Below are 16,416 nucleotides of genomic sequence, written 5' to 3'. Positions count from 1 at the left end.
CAAGCCAGCCATCCTGAGTATAATACAATGTCAACAAATGAAATCGTCACACGGTGGTCGACATAGGAATGGAAGTGTATATCATCAAATACCAAGCAGTCAATATACACCCTGAACGGATCTGTCGTCTGGTTCCCTCTGAGTGGGTCGAATGTAGAAGCACGTGGCTTATCTTCAGTATAAGAAGGATCAAGTGACCAATCGGAGATGCATGGAAAATGTTGTAGGGTCCAGGCTTGAAAATACAAGAATCATTAGTTAGTAACGGTGTTACAATAATTAACAAAAACAAAATAAGACACTAAGAAATGTATGTAAATAGAGGCATGACTTCCTCTCTTTCTCATCTAATCCCACCTTTCTCTTATGCATTGCATTAGTAATTTTTGATATTTTTCATTTTTTCATCATCACCGAATGGCACCTAAACGAGTTCTTTCCTCTCAAGCATCTCCATCTTACCACTATGAAGTCTTCTCTTCTCAAGAGCAAGAAATTAATTTCAATTGATACTTCACTGATAGATTAATCTATGTTTTTCGTTACTTGGATGAGGAACTCTTCAAAGAATGCAATTTTGTTGAAGTCTTCAACGATGCCAACTTGAGGAACTTTGTCTTCGAAGTACCTCAAGAGAGATTTCCTGAATTGGTGAGATTGTTCTACACAAACATCTCTTAATCAAATGGTGTTCTTAGCTCCGAAGTCAAGAAGCACCCTTATTCGACTATCCATTAAAGAGTTCACAGAAGTTTGCAACCTTTCTTTCACCAATCAAGCATATGATGTTAACGAAGAGTGTAATGAGTTTAACTTTGATTTTAGTGCCCAATCCTTCTTGATTGATCAATCCTTTGTCATTCCACTCCCTTCACTGTTGGATTGATATGCCCAAATATAACACCTATGAAAACTAACAACAGATGCATTCAAAGCTCTGTAAACTCATCGAGAAACTGGAAAAATCAACTTTCATATCTCCAATGGTGTCCAGCGAGGAGGGTGATGAAAAGATGAATTAGTCTCCTGTTTATTTGCTCTTGTTATTTCTTTTTTGTTTTTTTTTCTTTTGCAATTTCTATATTATACTTTAATACGCTTTTAATTAAATAAAATTTTTACTTTCTAAATGCTTATATAACTATGTGATTTCATATTTAAATTTCTGCCTTACATCTTTACCCTCCGTTTTTATTATGACAAAGGGGGGGGGGGGGGGTAAATGTAATCTTAAGGGGAATAGAGTATACTCTTTAACGGGAAGTTTAAACACTTCATTTTTATCTGTTTGTTTATTTTACTACCTCCTTGAGAGATGTGTTGTCATCTTAAAAAAGGAGAAGAATGTGGAACTATGTGCTTGTAGGTTTAATCAAGAAATGATCGAAGCTAAAGCAGGACATGCGTAGACCTATCATGGTTTTGGTTATGACAATTTATGAAGATGTAACCTAATCTGGATGACAACTCTTAGAGATGCAACTTAACTTTAAAGGAGAGAAACTATTTAAAGCAGTCAAAGATGCATAAGATAGTTTGATCAAGCTCTTCCTCTGAATAAAGCCGAAGAGTTAAGGTTTATTAACCACTATGATATCCTCTAATGATGACTTCTAACTTGAAGATATATCAAGCCTCATCTCTAAGAAGATTCAAGCAAAATGCTTACGTGATTGGTGTATTCGACAAAGACTTGAAACTTCAGAGTGTGAAAGACATGAAGTTTGAAAGATCTCCTAATCGTATCTGGATGATCATTGTTTTGTAAAAAGACAAGGGCGTTCTTGTAAAGAAATATGGATAAATGACACATTCACTAAAACTATTTTCAAAGCCTCTATTTCTTAAAGAAAATAATCTAAAAACTAGTAAGAGAACGCACGGGTAAGTTATTTCTTAATAAGTATAATATATTATAAGCGGAATGTACAGATACATAAATTATACAAATGAAATCATAAATTGGGACATATCAAGTTAGTGGAAACCATAAAATATGACATGTAGATTTCACTGACAAAATATTTCCTTCAAAAGTTACAACCCATTAAGATGACAGACAATTTTCAGTGAAACAAAAAACCAAGTCTTAATATTATTGTTTGGCCATTTCTAGAATAGAAGATGCAATATTGATTGTAATCCTCAAATTTGCTTTGTTGATGTCAAGTAGAATGTTGTTCAGCATCAAATTCCTAAAATAAAGAAAAATATCATTAAGAATAAGAAGAAGTTAGCAAATAATTATATAATATATAAGTAAACAATTGAAGATGAGATATTATAATAATATAGAAATTAAAAAGTATTCAATAGTAATGATTTAAATTACCTATACAACATTTTGAAAAACTTCTTTGAAAACCACATTAGTTGTTTGATTTAATGGGAATTTGTCTTTGTCATGAATGAGGATTTTCAAACTTGCTTTGCTTTTCACTCTACACATTGCAACATATAGTTGTCCATGGCTGAAGACATCTTTAGGCAAATATAAACCAACATGGTCCAATGATTGTCCTTGAGATTTATTTATTGTCATGGCAAATGATACAATTATGGGAAATTGTCTTCTAATAAGTTTGAATGGCCAAGGAGATTGAGAAGGAGACAAAGACATCTTAGGTATGTAAATTGTGTTTCCAATATTAGTACCTGATATAATCTTAGCCTCGATGACATGATTTTCTAACCTTGTTACAGTCAATCTTGTACCATTGCAAAGTCCTTCAGATTGATCCAAATTCCTAATCAACATAAGGGTAGTGCCAATCTTTAATTTCATGGAATGATTAGGTAGACCAGAAGTTTTCAAACAACTTAAGAATTCAGGTGTCAAATGCTCGAATGCCTCGTTGTCGTTTGCTTCTGATCTATCAATTGAATCACTACTCAAAAATTCTTTTTCATCACCTGAATAAACAAAAAAGTGATTAGAATTACATACAAAAAATAAGCATAAACTAAATAGAGTCCGTGATAAATTAATGAGCACCGGGAAGAAGATTAGTAATGTAATCATTAATTTCGTCCACAATTTCAATAGTTGAAGCTAAAATAGCTCTACTTTGAAGGAAATCAGAATTTGTGTAATTTTCAAGGAGGTTAGGATATGTACTTGTAACAATGGTTTCAATTGGGTCCACAAAATTTGTTAAAAGAAACTCAGGAGGAATAGGAATTTCAGCATATCCATCATTTGGTTCGGAGATCTTTCCATCTCCAACTTGTAAAATCCATTTTGAGAAACTTTTAATTTCGGAAAAGTTGTTAGAATTTGATCCCGAGACCAACCGCATATTTTTGGTTAGTGTTAGAACCTTGCAATGTTCCCATATATATGAGGCATTTATGGTTGAATGCACAATATCGGACCTAGTTCCTCTTAGTACAACCGGTAGAATTTGACGAAAATCACCACCAAATACTACAACTTTTCCTCCAAAAATTTTCCTTACATGGTTTATTTAGTTCCCCCATGATATCCTTGAGGGACTTGTCTAGTGCTTCGAAACACCACTTATTCGCCATTGGAGCCTCATCCCATATAATCAATTTGGTAATTTTCAACAACCCGGCAAGGTCGTCTTTTTTATCAATGTTACATGTGGATGAGTCAAGACACGGTACTGGAATTTTGAATCTTGAATGGGCCGTTCTTCCTCTAGGTAGAAGTAGACTTGCAATTCCACTTGATGCAACGTTCAAAACAATGTCACGATTTGAACGTACTGCTGCTAATAGTGTGTTCCACGTGAATGTTTTTTCAGTTCCTCCATAACCATATAAAAAAAAGACACCTCCTTTTTGATCTGTAACAGCTTCGAAGATTTTTTTAAAAATATTCCATTGTTCATCTATATGAATACAACAAAAATAGCATTAGTCATTCTACTACAAAATAAGATAAAATTAAACATATATGAAGTGTATGGTAAACTATAAAAATTGGTGTGTCTGTACAAAATGCGTATTAATTTGTGGGGGGGTTAAAGTATTTATTGACTTACGTTTACAAATAAAAATTATATTATTTCAATTGATATATTAACAACCTACATGGTAGCTATTTATTCGTGGTTTATTTTTCCTCAGTAATGTATTAAATGACCATTAAAGTAGTTTAAAGTAATGTATTTTTCCTCAGTAATGTATTCATGGTATTAAATGAGTATTTAGTCAGACTTATACTAATATGTAATTAATAGGTATTTAGACATACTTATACTAATATGTAATTAATAGGATTATAAAAAATTTATCCATAGTTATTGATATAGGTTGTACCTGTTAAGGATTGATGCAGCTCCTGAAATTTGATTGTCTCTGCTGCAACATCATATTGTCTTTCATCATATATCAATCGATTTCCAAGAAAATCTAGAATATAATCTTTTGGATATGGCATTGGCTTAAATTCATGTAAGCTCCTTCTATTTTTTTGTAATTGCTTTTCAATTTCCAACAAAGTCAGTTGTTGTATTTCTTCGGTAGATAGGGACAACTCTGAAAAAATATGATAGTATTAGTAAAGTCAATGCAGCAAAATTCTGCAGTAGTTGGTGGATTTATTCGACACAACATAATTAACACAATACCTGGATTCATTGACAAAGTCCTTTGTTCGTAAAGAATTCCATCAGACGGATATATCTAAGTGTTTCGCCAGACATGATCAGGTCGATTCATTGAAGATGATAATAACATAGTAACAAATAGTTTTCTTAGGAATATGCCTGAGCTCCAATTATATGCCTCTCTTATTGCTTCAATGAACTCTTTGTCATCTTGTAGAAACCCCATTGCAAAGCAAGCCTTACGGAAAGTTTTATGTTTAACCCCTTCAACTGTTTTGAGATCATTATAACCTGTCGGTCTTTTCTTTACAGTTATTAACATCCTCATATAATACAATTCTCCTATTGTGGGGGGCACCCAAATTAATCTTCCAATTGTGTAACCGCGCTTCCTTGGTTTCCAACATCGTGTGTTCTTGACATACACAAATTTAGAGACAAATTGTCCATAAGTCAATAACTTGGCATCGTCATATTCATTGTTTGCAACAAACCATGAAGTAAACATTGATTCGGTGACACTTGCTTTAAGTAGGACATTTCCAATTTGTTCAAAATCTTTGAAGTACACTGAATTCTCTCCTTCCAAGTGAAAAAATAGTCGTTCAACAGCCAGTTTTCTTCCATGAATAGAATAAGCAAAAATTCTCCCACATGCTTCACTTGGAGACACATATCTGCAATCAAGGTATTGTTTAATTTCATCAACATTAGTGCCACTTGTTGTATTACTCTGAACAATTACCGATGAAATTCTATCAGAACCCTTGTTGATATACTTGAAGAGATATTTAATTGAAGTGCTTTGATTGCACCATTCCATATTAATGTGTGCATTATATTTCATTAGTAAACTTGGATTGTGTGGTACGACATGGCCGTTGTGAAGTTTCACTCCATTCTTCTCAATTGTATATCCATTATCTCTTCTTGTATATACAGGATATCCATCCTGATCAACAATTGTCACATCTTGAAACTTCTTTGGGTAAAACTTGGAACACTTACCATTCTTCATGTATGAACATTTAGGATTTGCCAAACCACAAGGTCCATGGACCATGTGACTCTTGACAATATGATACAACCTTGGTTGTTTAATCGGATCCGGTACCTCAGCTGAGATGATTTTATCAATGTCTTCAGGGGCAGGATATTTATTAGATGGGTGCAAGAAAATAAGAATGTGGGCATGTGGCAAGCCCCTCTTTTGAAATTCAATTGTGTACATATCTAAAAACACATAAAACAAATAAGATATCAACTAAAAAACATGAGTGTTTAAAATCAAAAATATATCGGTGATGTAATACTTTAAGATTTAAACGACTTACAAGCAAGGACTTTGCCTAATACGCCTTTTTTGGTAACGTCAAATAAGAGGCTATCAAACTTCATTTTGAAAACTCTAGCAATGATGTCAGGTCTATCACGTGCCTTCAAGTTTAAAGGATTTAGAGCTCTTTGGATTTCTGGCCAATTAGGGTTGCAAGTGAAGGTAATAAATAGGTCTGGAAATCCGACTTTACTACAAATTTCCATCCCATCATAGTACAACTGATCCATAAATCTCCGACTACCAACATAAGAAGATGGTAAAATAACTCTTTTTCCTGTACTTGATCCTGTTGTTTGGTTGTCCTCTTCTTCTTGGTTTAGGTTGCTGTACTTTGACACCCTAAGTGTAGATTGGTTGTTCCTGAGCCACTTCAACCTCTCTCCTTCAAGCATTGTGTATCCATCTACCAAAAACTGTTGAAACAACCTCCTGGATGATAGCAAAGTCTTGCCCTCAAAAACCCTAGTTTGTAACCGAAATGCTAACCATTCTCGAATTATTAATCTGTTTCTTGGATTGTCCTCAAATATGTCAAGATCTCGATGAGCAACATTTGGTCTATAACCATCTTCCCCATATGGAAAAATCAATGGATATTGAAATGCTAGATAGCTAGCATGGAACTCATCAATACATTTAAGCTTTCCCCCTCTTTTTTGCATAATTATGTCTCTCTCTTCAGCTGTGTCTATGTCACCAACAATTAACGCAGCCACCTCAGCAACAGTTGGTTGGTTATAAACTCGTCCATGAGAAGTTCTATTTGCGATTAACCTGAGTTTCAAATTATGGACATTTCCCTCATTAAGCCTCTGTCTTGCCATGAGAAAACTTTTAGCATGTATGTTATGTTGGTACAACATTTCAGACAGTTTTTGTACAATTTGGGGATCAATGCTATCTTTGTTCCTACCAAGATATAATTATGAAAAGTTAGTATGGTAAATGTACTCTGCTGATATTATACAGAAAGCCTAACTACAATACATACCGTAGTTCTTCCATTCTATTAGTGACTTCATTCTCTGTGTCATAAATGTAGAGTTGTGCAAATTTTGGTGATTGTCCTTCCGGTGGTAATAAGCTGCTTATGCGGTGGCAAGACTGTCCTTGTATGCGTATTGTAGGTGGACCCCGACCATTATTGAATTTGTTGTCCAACTTTGCACCGGGAGAAGTAAAAGCAAACATCATGTTGTAAGTTCTCAGGTGGGCTTGGAAACTTTTACTATCCTTAGCAGCTTTATCAAATAACAAATGTGCTAAAACCGGTGGCGAATGTTTTAAGAATGGTAGTTCAATCTTGCCATTGCCACAACATAAGGTGTACTTGGGATTGGCCGAGTGTTTGTGTTTGTCCTTCCTCTCTTGATACCATATCATTGCGTTGCATTGTCCACACTCAATTTGCGCATCACCTAAGTCGCAATACTCTTTTGAGCATTCATAGTTTAAAGTGTGACATGAGTAAATGGATTAGAAAAAGTAAATTTAAAGTAAAACCATACTTCATGATACAGTATAATTACTAACTGATAGTTGAGACAAGATTACACCAGGTTTACCTTGGTTGATAGAACCAGGTTGGTTAGCGCAAGAAAACGGTGGATAATTATCATCATTTCCGAGACTGGAGTCATCATCGGATTCTTCTACTGTTAGTTAATTCAAATTGTTAGTGTTAGATGCCATAGGTTGTAACAAAGTGCATAGTTAATTCATTTTGTTAACCCACTTGTCAAGCTAGCAAAGTACAACCTGTACCAAAATATTATGATAAATTCCAAATATTGAGTATTAGTATTGTGACATTAATAGCTATTGGCTCAGGAGTAATACCTTCAAGAGAACTATGCATACAAATTAATAAATTTTAAAGTATCTAACCTTTGCGACGTTTGTATTGATAACACTGGGAACATACGATATTTACCTGCGAAAGGATCATAGTCCGAGTCAGTCTCTGGATCACTCTCGAAATCCAGGTTGACAGAAGGTTTAAAAACATTTGAGCGCTCCGGGGTAGATGTTGTACGTGAACTTTCGGCAACATGTATTAATGGTGATTGATACTCTACTGAATTGGTAAATCTGTGATTGCAAAAGAACAATTATGTTTATAGTTGTATAAAATATATGGGAAGAACGTAAATATATACATACGTGGGAGTTTTTGAAGGTTGCTGTTCCATTTGTGATGTTGGTATCTTCATTAAAGTTTGGTCGTTGTGCACAATGTTATAGGCTCTGTCTGGTACTCCAAGAGCCTTTTTAGGACGACCCCTACTACGTTTGAGTGTCTGTGCATATGCAATATTGTTCCGTGGTGTCACACATCTGCAAAGAAACAGGATACATTATTCAAACATAGACATAATTTTCCAACTTTGTAACTTCGTAGCCATACTCACATATTTGGTGGCAGCAAAGCTTTAGAAGGTGTGAAAACATTGGAACGGTCAGGGGTAGATGTTGTACTTTCACTTATGGAAACATGTATTAACGGTGACTGAGGGACAACTGAGTTGTTAAATCTGTGAGTCAAAAAGTACAATTATGTCATTAGTTGTAGAAAATATATGAGAACAACGTAAATATATACATTACCTAGGTGTTTTTGAAGGTTGTCGTTCCATTGGCGTTGTTGGTGTCTTGATATTATGTTGGTCATTGCGCAGAAGGTTATAGGCTCTGTCTGGTAAACTAAGAAAAATTTTAGGACAACCCTTACCACGTTTGACTGTATTTGCATTTGGAATATTATTCGGTGTTGTCGCACTTCTGCAGAGAAACAACATACATGGTTTAAACAATAGAATAATTTTACCAACTTTGTAACGTCGAGATCATACCCACAAATTGGGTGGCAGGAAATATGTGTTATGATTCTCATTTGCTGTTGGAATGGCTACATTAGAAAACCTGGATAATAGATTTGTGCCAATTTGATTAATGGAGAACACTTTTGGCGGAGTGTGTACAACATTATTAGATTGAGATGGTCGTGTCTGATGCTCAATATTATCGTTGAACTGTGTTGTACACGTTATGTCAATTTCAGCCAAGGGTATCCTACTGGTTACGGGGGTATTAACATTCATAGAACTATTTTTCTTGAAACTCTTGAACTTCCTTTGTTTCATTATGCTGAACCTACGGAATCTCGCTCTTTTTGCCGTATATTTCTTCCATAAAGATGCATCATTAACAATTGCATTATGATCAACCAGTCTACATCAGAAAAAATGCGGCAAATGATACGAACAATTATATCAGTCATAAAATATTTCATTTCTACAATGCAACACATAACATACGTGTCAGCATTCATTTGTTGTTTCCTTCTATTAATTGTTTTCAACATGTGGGAAGTAAGATGAAGGAATTATCACCAGAATGATTACAATTCGCTCAGGAACAATCAACAATATGAAAGTTGGACAACCTAATATCATTATTACATGTTATAATCAAGAATATAGTATAACCAAACAATCAAAATGACAGTTATAAAAGCTAAATAAGAACACTATTGCCTTAGGATTTATTACCTAACATATATCCCTCGAAAAGGTTTTTATATATATATATATATATATATATATATATATATCCAAGATTGAATGCTGCACTAATTTAAAGGAACATTGCTGCTACGAACTTGGCACAAAGATGCTGTAATTTGTTGATGCAGCAATTATTGGCTGCTAAGAACTTGAAAATGAAAAATAAGAAATTATTAGGCAAACAAAATGTACCTGTATGTTTGAATTTGCTTTGTCCATGTAGTCTACTGCAACAATGGCGCGAAACCTTAGAGCATAAGCCCTCAACAGATGCCATTATATTAGAGGCAATAACAAGGCATAAGCCTTCAACAATGCCAATACAGGCCAACAACAGAGCATAAGCCCTCAACAACATATGTATGCAATATGAACATCCAATCAGCACAACCCAACAACACAAGGCTTCAGCCCTCAACTCATTGCCATTTAGGCTATCAACCAACTCAACAACATGCAACTATAATTTCATTTTCTTGAAGTTACATTCACAACAATCAACATAAACTTATCACATTATTCTAGGTCTGAAGCATAACTTTTACAGTCTCTTTACTTTTACCTAAGCCCAACCATTCAAGGAACTCATAAAGGTATTCATCTCACTCAAGAATTAGAAGAAAATCACAAAAATGGAAAATTCTGCACACTAGCGTAACCATACGCGTATAGCTATCCCATACGCGTATGCCCCTTCCCCATACGCGTACCATCAGGGCCAGTTTTGCACTAAAAATTCTCCCATACGCGTATCACTCTTCCATACGCGTATGGCCTCCCTTCCATACGCGTACCATACGCGTTGCACCAGAAGTTGTGCTATGCTGGGACAGGGCTGCGTATCATACGCGTATAGCCCCCTGGGTGTGTCCCTCATACGCGTATAGTCCCAACCCATACGCGTATCATACGCAAACTGACAGGAAAACTGTCTGTCAAAGTCTGCACTCGCACCAGTTCGTTCTCACTCATTTTCATCACTTCCAGTCTGCGATTTCAGGTTCAAAACATCATATTTTCACCCATTAACTCACTCCCTTCATCTAGATTCACTAACCTATTATACTACATCAGTTTTAACATGATGACAACTCAATTCCTACTCATCAAATTGGACAGTTTCACATTCAGATTCAGTTCCTCTTATGTGCACAACAACAACTCAACCAACACCCAACACCACATCATAATTCATCAATCCAAACAGAATTTCGTCCACAATCATACAATACTCATTAGTCATGAAGAACATCATACAAATCAAATCAATTCACACATCAAAGAAGGAACCAGACATATAAATTATGAATCCTAAAGAGGGAAAGGAATCCCTCACTACCCTCTCATGTTGTTATCACCATTTAAAGAACCCATTCTCCCCCCTTACCTTAGGATTGAGCTTTGATCCTTCAACAATGGTGGAAGTCTCCTTTCTCTCTTGCCCTAGCCTCTTTCTCTGTTTCTACGTTCTTCACAATTTTTGCCAAAAGAAACTATTCCTTCTAATTTTCTTTATTTTTATTAATCCTTCACTAATCCTTAATTTGCTACTGGGCTTACTACACACCCTCCCAATTACTAACCACTACTTGACCCAAATAACTAATTAATCATTTTACTACTTATAAATAATTACTAAACTAATATAATAATAATTAAAATATCAGTTTAAGCACCAAACACACCAAACAACTACGTAATAAAATAAATATCGAAAATCGGGGCGTTACAACTCTCCCCCACTTACGATATTTTCGTCCTCGAAAATCTTACCTCGTTCAAACAACTCGGGATAGGAGTCCCGCATCTTGCTCTCCATTTCCCACGTCATGCTTTCTCCGGTAGTCCCCGTCCATACTACTTTCACCAACGGGATATCTTTACCTCTAAGGGACTTTATCTCACGATCTGTGATCCGAATCGGCATCGTCTCTACTGTAAGATTCTCTCTCACTTGCACATCATCCATGTGAATCACGTGAGATGGATCTGGAACATACTTCCGAAGCTGTGACACATGAAACACATCGTGCAGATTCGACAGGTTAGGCGGTAACGCCACCCTATAAGCGACAGTACCAACTCTCTCTGAAATCTGATAAGGACCAATAAATCGTGGAGTCAGCTTCTTTGACTTCAGGGCACGACCAACACCAGTCACAAGCGTGACTCTTAGAAACACATGGTCTCCTGATTCAAATTCTAACTCCTTCCTTCGCTTATCATGATAACTCTTATGTCTACTCTGTGAAGCCTTCATCTTTTCCCGAATCATCTTTACCTTCTCTGTGGTTTCTCGTACAATTTCCGGTCCAAGTACTACACCTTCGCCAGATTCGTGCCAACATAGCGGAGTTCTACACCTCCGACCATACAACGCTTCAAAAGGTGCCATCCCGATACTAGAATGATGACTGTTATTATAAGTAAACTCGATCAATGGAAGATGAGCGCCCCACGAGCCTCCTTGTTCGAGAACACGCGCTCTCAACAGATCCTCTAGAGACTGAATAGTCCTTTCAGTTTGACCATCCGTCTGAGGATGATACGCCGAACTTAACCTCAGCTTAGAACCCAAACTTTCTTGCAAGCTCTTCCAAAAATCTGAAGTGAATCTCGGATCTCTATCCGACACAATGCACAAGGGAATACCATGCAACTTCACAATCACTCGGACATAGATCTCAGCTAACTTTGTCACCGGATACGTGATGTTAATAGGTATGAAATGGGCTGATTTTGTAAGCCTATCAACAATCACCCATATCGAATCGTGTCCACTCGCAGTATTAGGCAACCCCGTTACGAAATCCATCGAAATGCTATCCCACTTCCATTCTGGAATTTCTAACGGTTGCATCAATCCTGCAGGCTTTTGGTGTTCAATCTTCGATTTTTGACAAGTTAAACAAGCATATACAAACCGTGCCACATCTTCTTTCATCCTCAGCCACCAAAATATCTTCTTCAAGTCTTGATACATTTTAGTAGCTCCAGGGTGAATACTCAAGTTACTTCGATGACCTTCTTCTAAAATCATCCTTTTCATATCATTGTCATCAGGGATACAGACTCGTTTCCGCAATCTCAACACTCCTTGCGCGTCCACCTTAAAATCACTCTTCTCGGATTTGCCACAACTCACTATAATGTCCACCATTTTCACATCAAATTTCTGAGCCTCTTTGATACTGTTCAGAAAGTCATTATCAATTTTGAGCATTCCCAACTTAACACTCTGCGGGGTCACTTCACAAATCAAGCTCATATCTCGGAATTGTTCGATCAGTTCTAATTCTTTAACCATCATAGCCGACATGTGCAAGGTTTTCCGGCTTAAGGCATCAACCACAACATTTGCCTTACCGGGATGATAATTCAATCCGAAATCATAATCTTTCAATAATTCTAACCATCTTCGTTGTCTCATGTTCAGCTCCTTCTGGTCAAACAGGTATTTCAGACTCTTATGGTCACTATAGACTTCAAATCTAGAACCATAGAGATGATGTCTCCAAATCTTTAGTACGAAAACAACGGCAGCGAGTTCCAAATCATGTGTAGGGTAGTTCTTTTCATGAATTCTCAGTTGCCTCGACGCATAAGCAATTACCTTACCGTTTTGCATAAGTACACCACCTAAACCCATCAAAGAAGCATCGCAATAAACTACAAAAGGTTCCCCTGGGTTTGGTAATGTCAAAACCGGAGCTGTCGTCAATCTCTTCTTCAATTCCACAAACCTTCCTTCACATTGTGCATCCCATATGAACACTTTACCCTTACATGTCAACTTAGTTAACGGAAGTGCCAACTTGGAAAATCCTTCAATAAACCGTCTGTAGTAACCGGCTAAGCCCAAGAAACTTCTAATCTCGGTAGCTGACTTTGGAGTCTCCCATTGTAACACAGCATCTACCTTAGATGGGTCTACAGCAATGCCACTACCAGATATGACATGTCCCAGAAAACTGACTTCTTTCAACCAAAATTCACACTTGGACAACTTCGCATACAACTTCCTTTCTTTCAACACTTGCAATACCGTCCTCAAATGATCCACATGTTCTTCTTCTGACTTAGAATATATCAGGATGTCGTCTATGAACACTACGACAAACTGATCCAAATACTCTCGAAAGATACGGTTTATATACTCCATGAATACTCCCGGCGCATTAGTAACACCGAAAGGCATCACAGAATATTCATAATGTCCATACCTCGTTCTGAACGCCGTCTTCTGAATATCTTCATCTTTTACTTTAATCTGATGATAACCCGATCTCAGATCAATCTTGCTAAATACACTGGCACCCACCAATTGGTCCATCAAATCATCTATCCTTGGTAGCAGATACTTGTTCTTAATCGTTACTTTATTCAGCTGTCTATAATCTACGCAAAGTCTCATGCTTCCATCCTTTTTCTTCACTAACAGCACCGGAGCTCCCCACGGCGATACACTTGGTCTGACAAACTTCTTCTCTAGTAAGTCTTCTAATTGTTTCTTTAATTCTGTCAACTCAGATGCGGACATCCTGTACGGTGCCATAGAAACAGGTCTGGTACCAGGTACAAGATCAATCGTAAACTCAATTCCTCTTTCTGGCGGCACATCGGGAATCTCATCGGGAAAAAACTTCAGGGAATTCTCTTACCACCGGTAACTCATCGATGATGTTCTGATTCTCGACTGACAATGTTGCCATCAACGAGAACATCTCTACTTCTTCCTTCAGCAATTGTCGTACCTGCTTAGAGGACACTAAACCAGCTTCTTCTTCTTCGGCAGTTGAAAATCTCACAGTCTTGTTATAACAATTGATGTGAGCATAGTTATATTCCAACCAGTTCATTCCCAAAATTACGTCTAGCCCAGCTAACGGTAAACATACTAAATCAACAGCAAAGTCCCTGCCGAAGATCGACAGCGGACACTTCAAACAAACAAGAGATGTAGTTACAGATCCTTTAGCGGGAACCTCAACTACCATCTCGCCATTCATCGAAGATAGCATAAGGCCCAATCTTTCAACACATTCAGCAGCGATAAAACAATGAGTAGCACCAGTATCAATAATAGTAATTAAAGGCATACTATTGATGAAGCAAGTACCTCTAATGAGTCTGTCCTCAGTGCTTGTCTGAGTACCAGCCAATGCGAACACCTTAGCACCAGCTTGTGCCTTCTTGGGTTTCGGACATTGACTTCCAATGTGTCCTTCTTCACCGCAATTAAAACAAACCACTTCTTTATGTCTACATTCAGACATCATATGACCAGTCTTGCCACAACGGAAACACTTCTTAACGTCATCAGTGCAGTAAGTACTTTTGTGACCAGCCTTGCCACATTTAAAACACACAATCGGGGCAGGAGCACCTCCCCCACTTGTTCTCTGGCCCGGAGCAGCTCTCTGTTTGCCCTTGCCAGCTGGAGTGTCATAAGGCTTGCCACGTTGCTGACTTTGCCTACCCCTTCTATCACTGACAATCTTATAGTGAGCAGCATTATCTTCCTCAAAGATTCTGCAGCTGTCTACCAAGTTAGGGAAAACGCGGATCTGCTGATACCCTATAGCCTTCTTGATCTCAGAGCGTAACCCATTTTCAAACTTAACGCATTTGGAAAACTCTGCACCCTCTCCATCATTGTACGGATAAAATTTGGTCAATTCAGTGAACTTAGCAGCATAGTCAGTCACTGACATGTTCCCTTGTTTCAATTCATGGAACTCAATTTCCTTCTTACCACGGACGCTCTCCGGATAATACTTTCTCAGAAATTCCCTTCGGAACACATCCCAAGTGATCTCTTCACCTGTAGCTTCTAGTCTCTGACGTGTTGCTAGCCACCAGTCGTCAGCTTCGACTGCTAGCATATGCGTCCCATAGCGAACTTTCTGTGCCTGAGTACAATCCATTACACGAAAGATCCTCTCGATCTCTTTCAACCACTCTAAGGCTCCATCAGGGCCATGCTTGCCTTTGAAGACCGGCGGGTTCTCCCTCTGGAAAGTAGCCAAACTGCGAGACCCATCATTCTCACCAGCATTAGGTTGATGTTCCAGAGCTTGAGCCATAGCCTCCAAAGCAGCAGCAATCGCAGCATCGTTTCTTCCAGCCATTTCAACTAAACACTGCAACAGAAACATAGTTAGATGACGAGTTTTAACCATACTCGATTTGTTAGCGACTCAACTACTTGGTCGGACAGACCGACCTGCTCTGATACCAATTGTAACACCCCACTTTCCCATATCGAAAATAACGAATTATAAATACATAAATAATCAGAGTAATGCGAGTAGGATGTCACATCTTCTAAACAATTCACTAAAACATCATTTTATTTTAATGTTCCTCATTAAAATAGAATATTCAATACTGCAGCGGAATTTAAAACAGCTTATTAATTTTCACGGCACCACGACCTCAACAAATAAATCATATCCACTAAACAGGTGGTCCAACAATAATGTCAAAATCAAGATACGTAACAATTTAACATTTACTGAAAAGAAAACAAAGCACAGCGTATCCCAACATTCCCGTGTTACGTATCAGAGCGACTCCTAAGACTCGATCAGGTAACACTCGACAATCCAAGCACTACTCTGGTACCTGGTTATCTGTACTCCCGAAGAAGCACAGGCACAACAACAGAAAAGGGGTGAGAATTACATTCAATAAATACACGGTGAAATATCACATGGTTAAGGAGTAGTATCTACACCACGCACAAACACAAACATAAACAGATTCTCACTCCATCAATTACACCACAACATCGTTACACAACATTTACAGTCAATCAGATGAATGAAAATGCAACTATCAACTCTACATGCATGTGGTACCAACAGAGCATAAGCCCTCAACAGATGCCATTATATTAGAGGCAATAACAAGGCATAAGCCTTCAACAATG

General features: G+C 37.3%; 2 pseudogenes; both read right to left on the bottom strand.

Annotated features, from left to right (window-relative positions):
* Positions 1–2,332: 2,332 nt before the first annotated feature.
* Positions 2,333–9,247, bottom strand: LOC131649673 (uncharacterized; annotated as a pseudogene).
* Positions 9,248–9,263: 16 nt separating this feature from the next.
* Positions 9,264–15,613, bottom strand: LOC131649672 (uncharacterized; annotated as a pseudogene).
* Between the last annotated feature and the right edge of the window lie 803 nt (positions 15,614–16,416).

This window comes from Vicia villosa, linkage group LG2 (genome assembly GCF_029867415.1).
Source record: "Vicia villosa cultivar HV-30 ecotype Madison, WI linkage group LG2, Vvil1.0, whole genome shotgun sequence".
In the NCBI taxonomy this organism is placed as follows: Eukaryota; Viridiplantae; Streptophyta; class Magnoliopsida; order Fabales; family Fabaceae; genus Vicia; species Vicia villosa.
The sequence above is the reverse complement of the archived record's forward strand: the minus strand, read 5'-3'. Positions and strand labels throughout refer to the sequence as shown.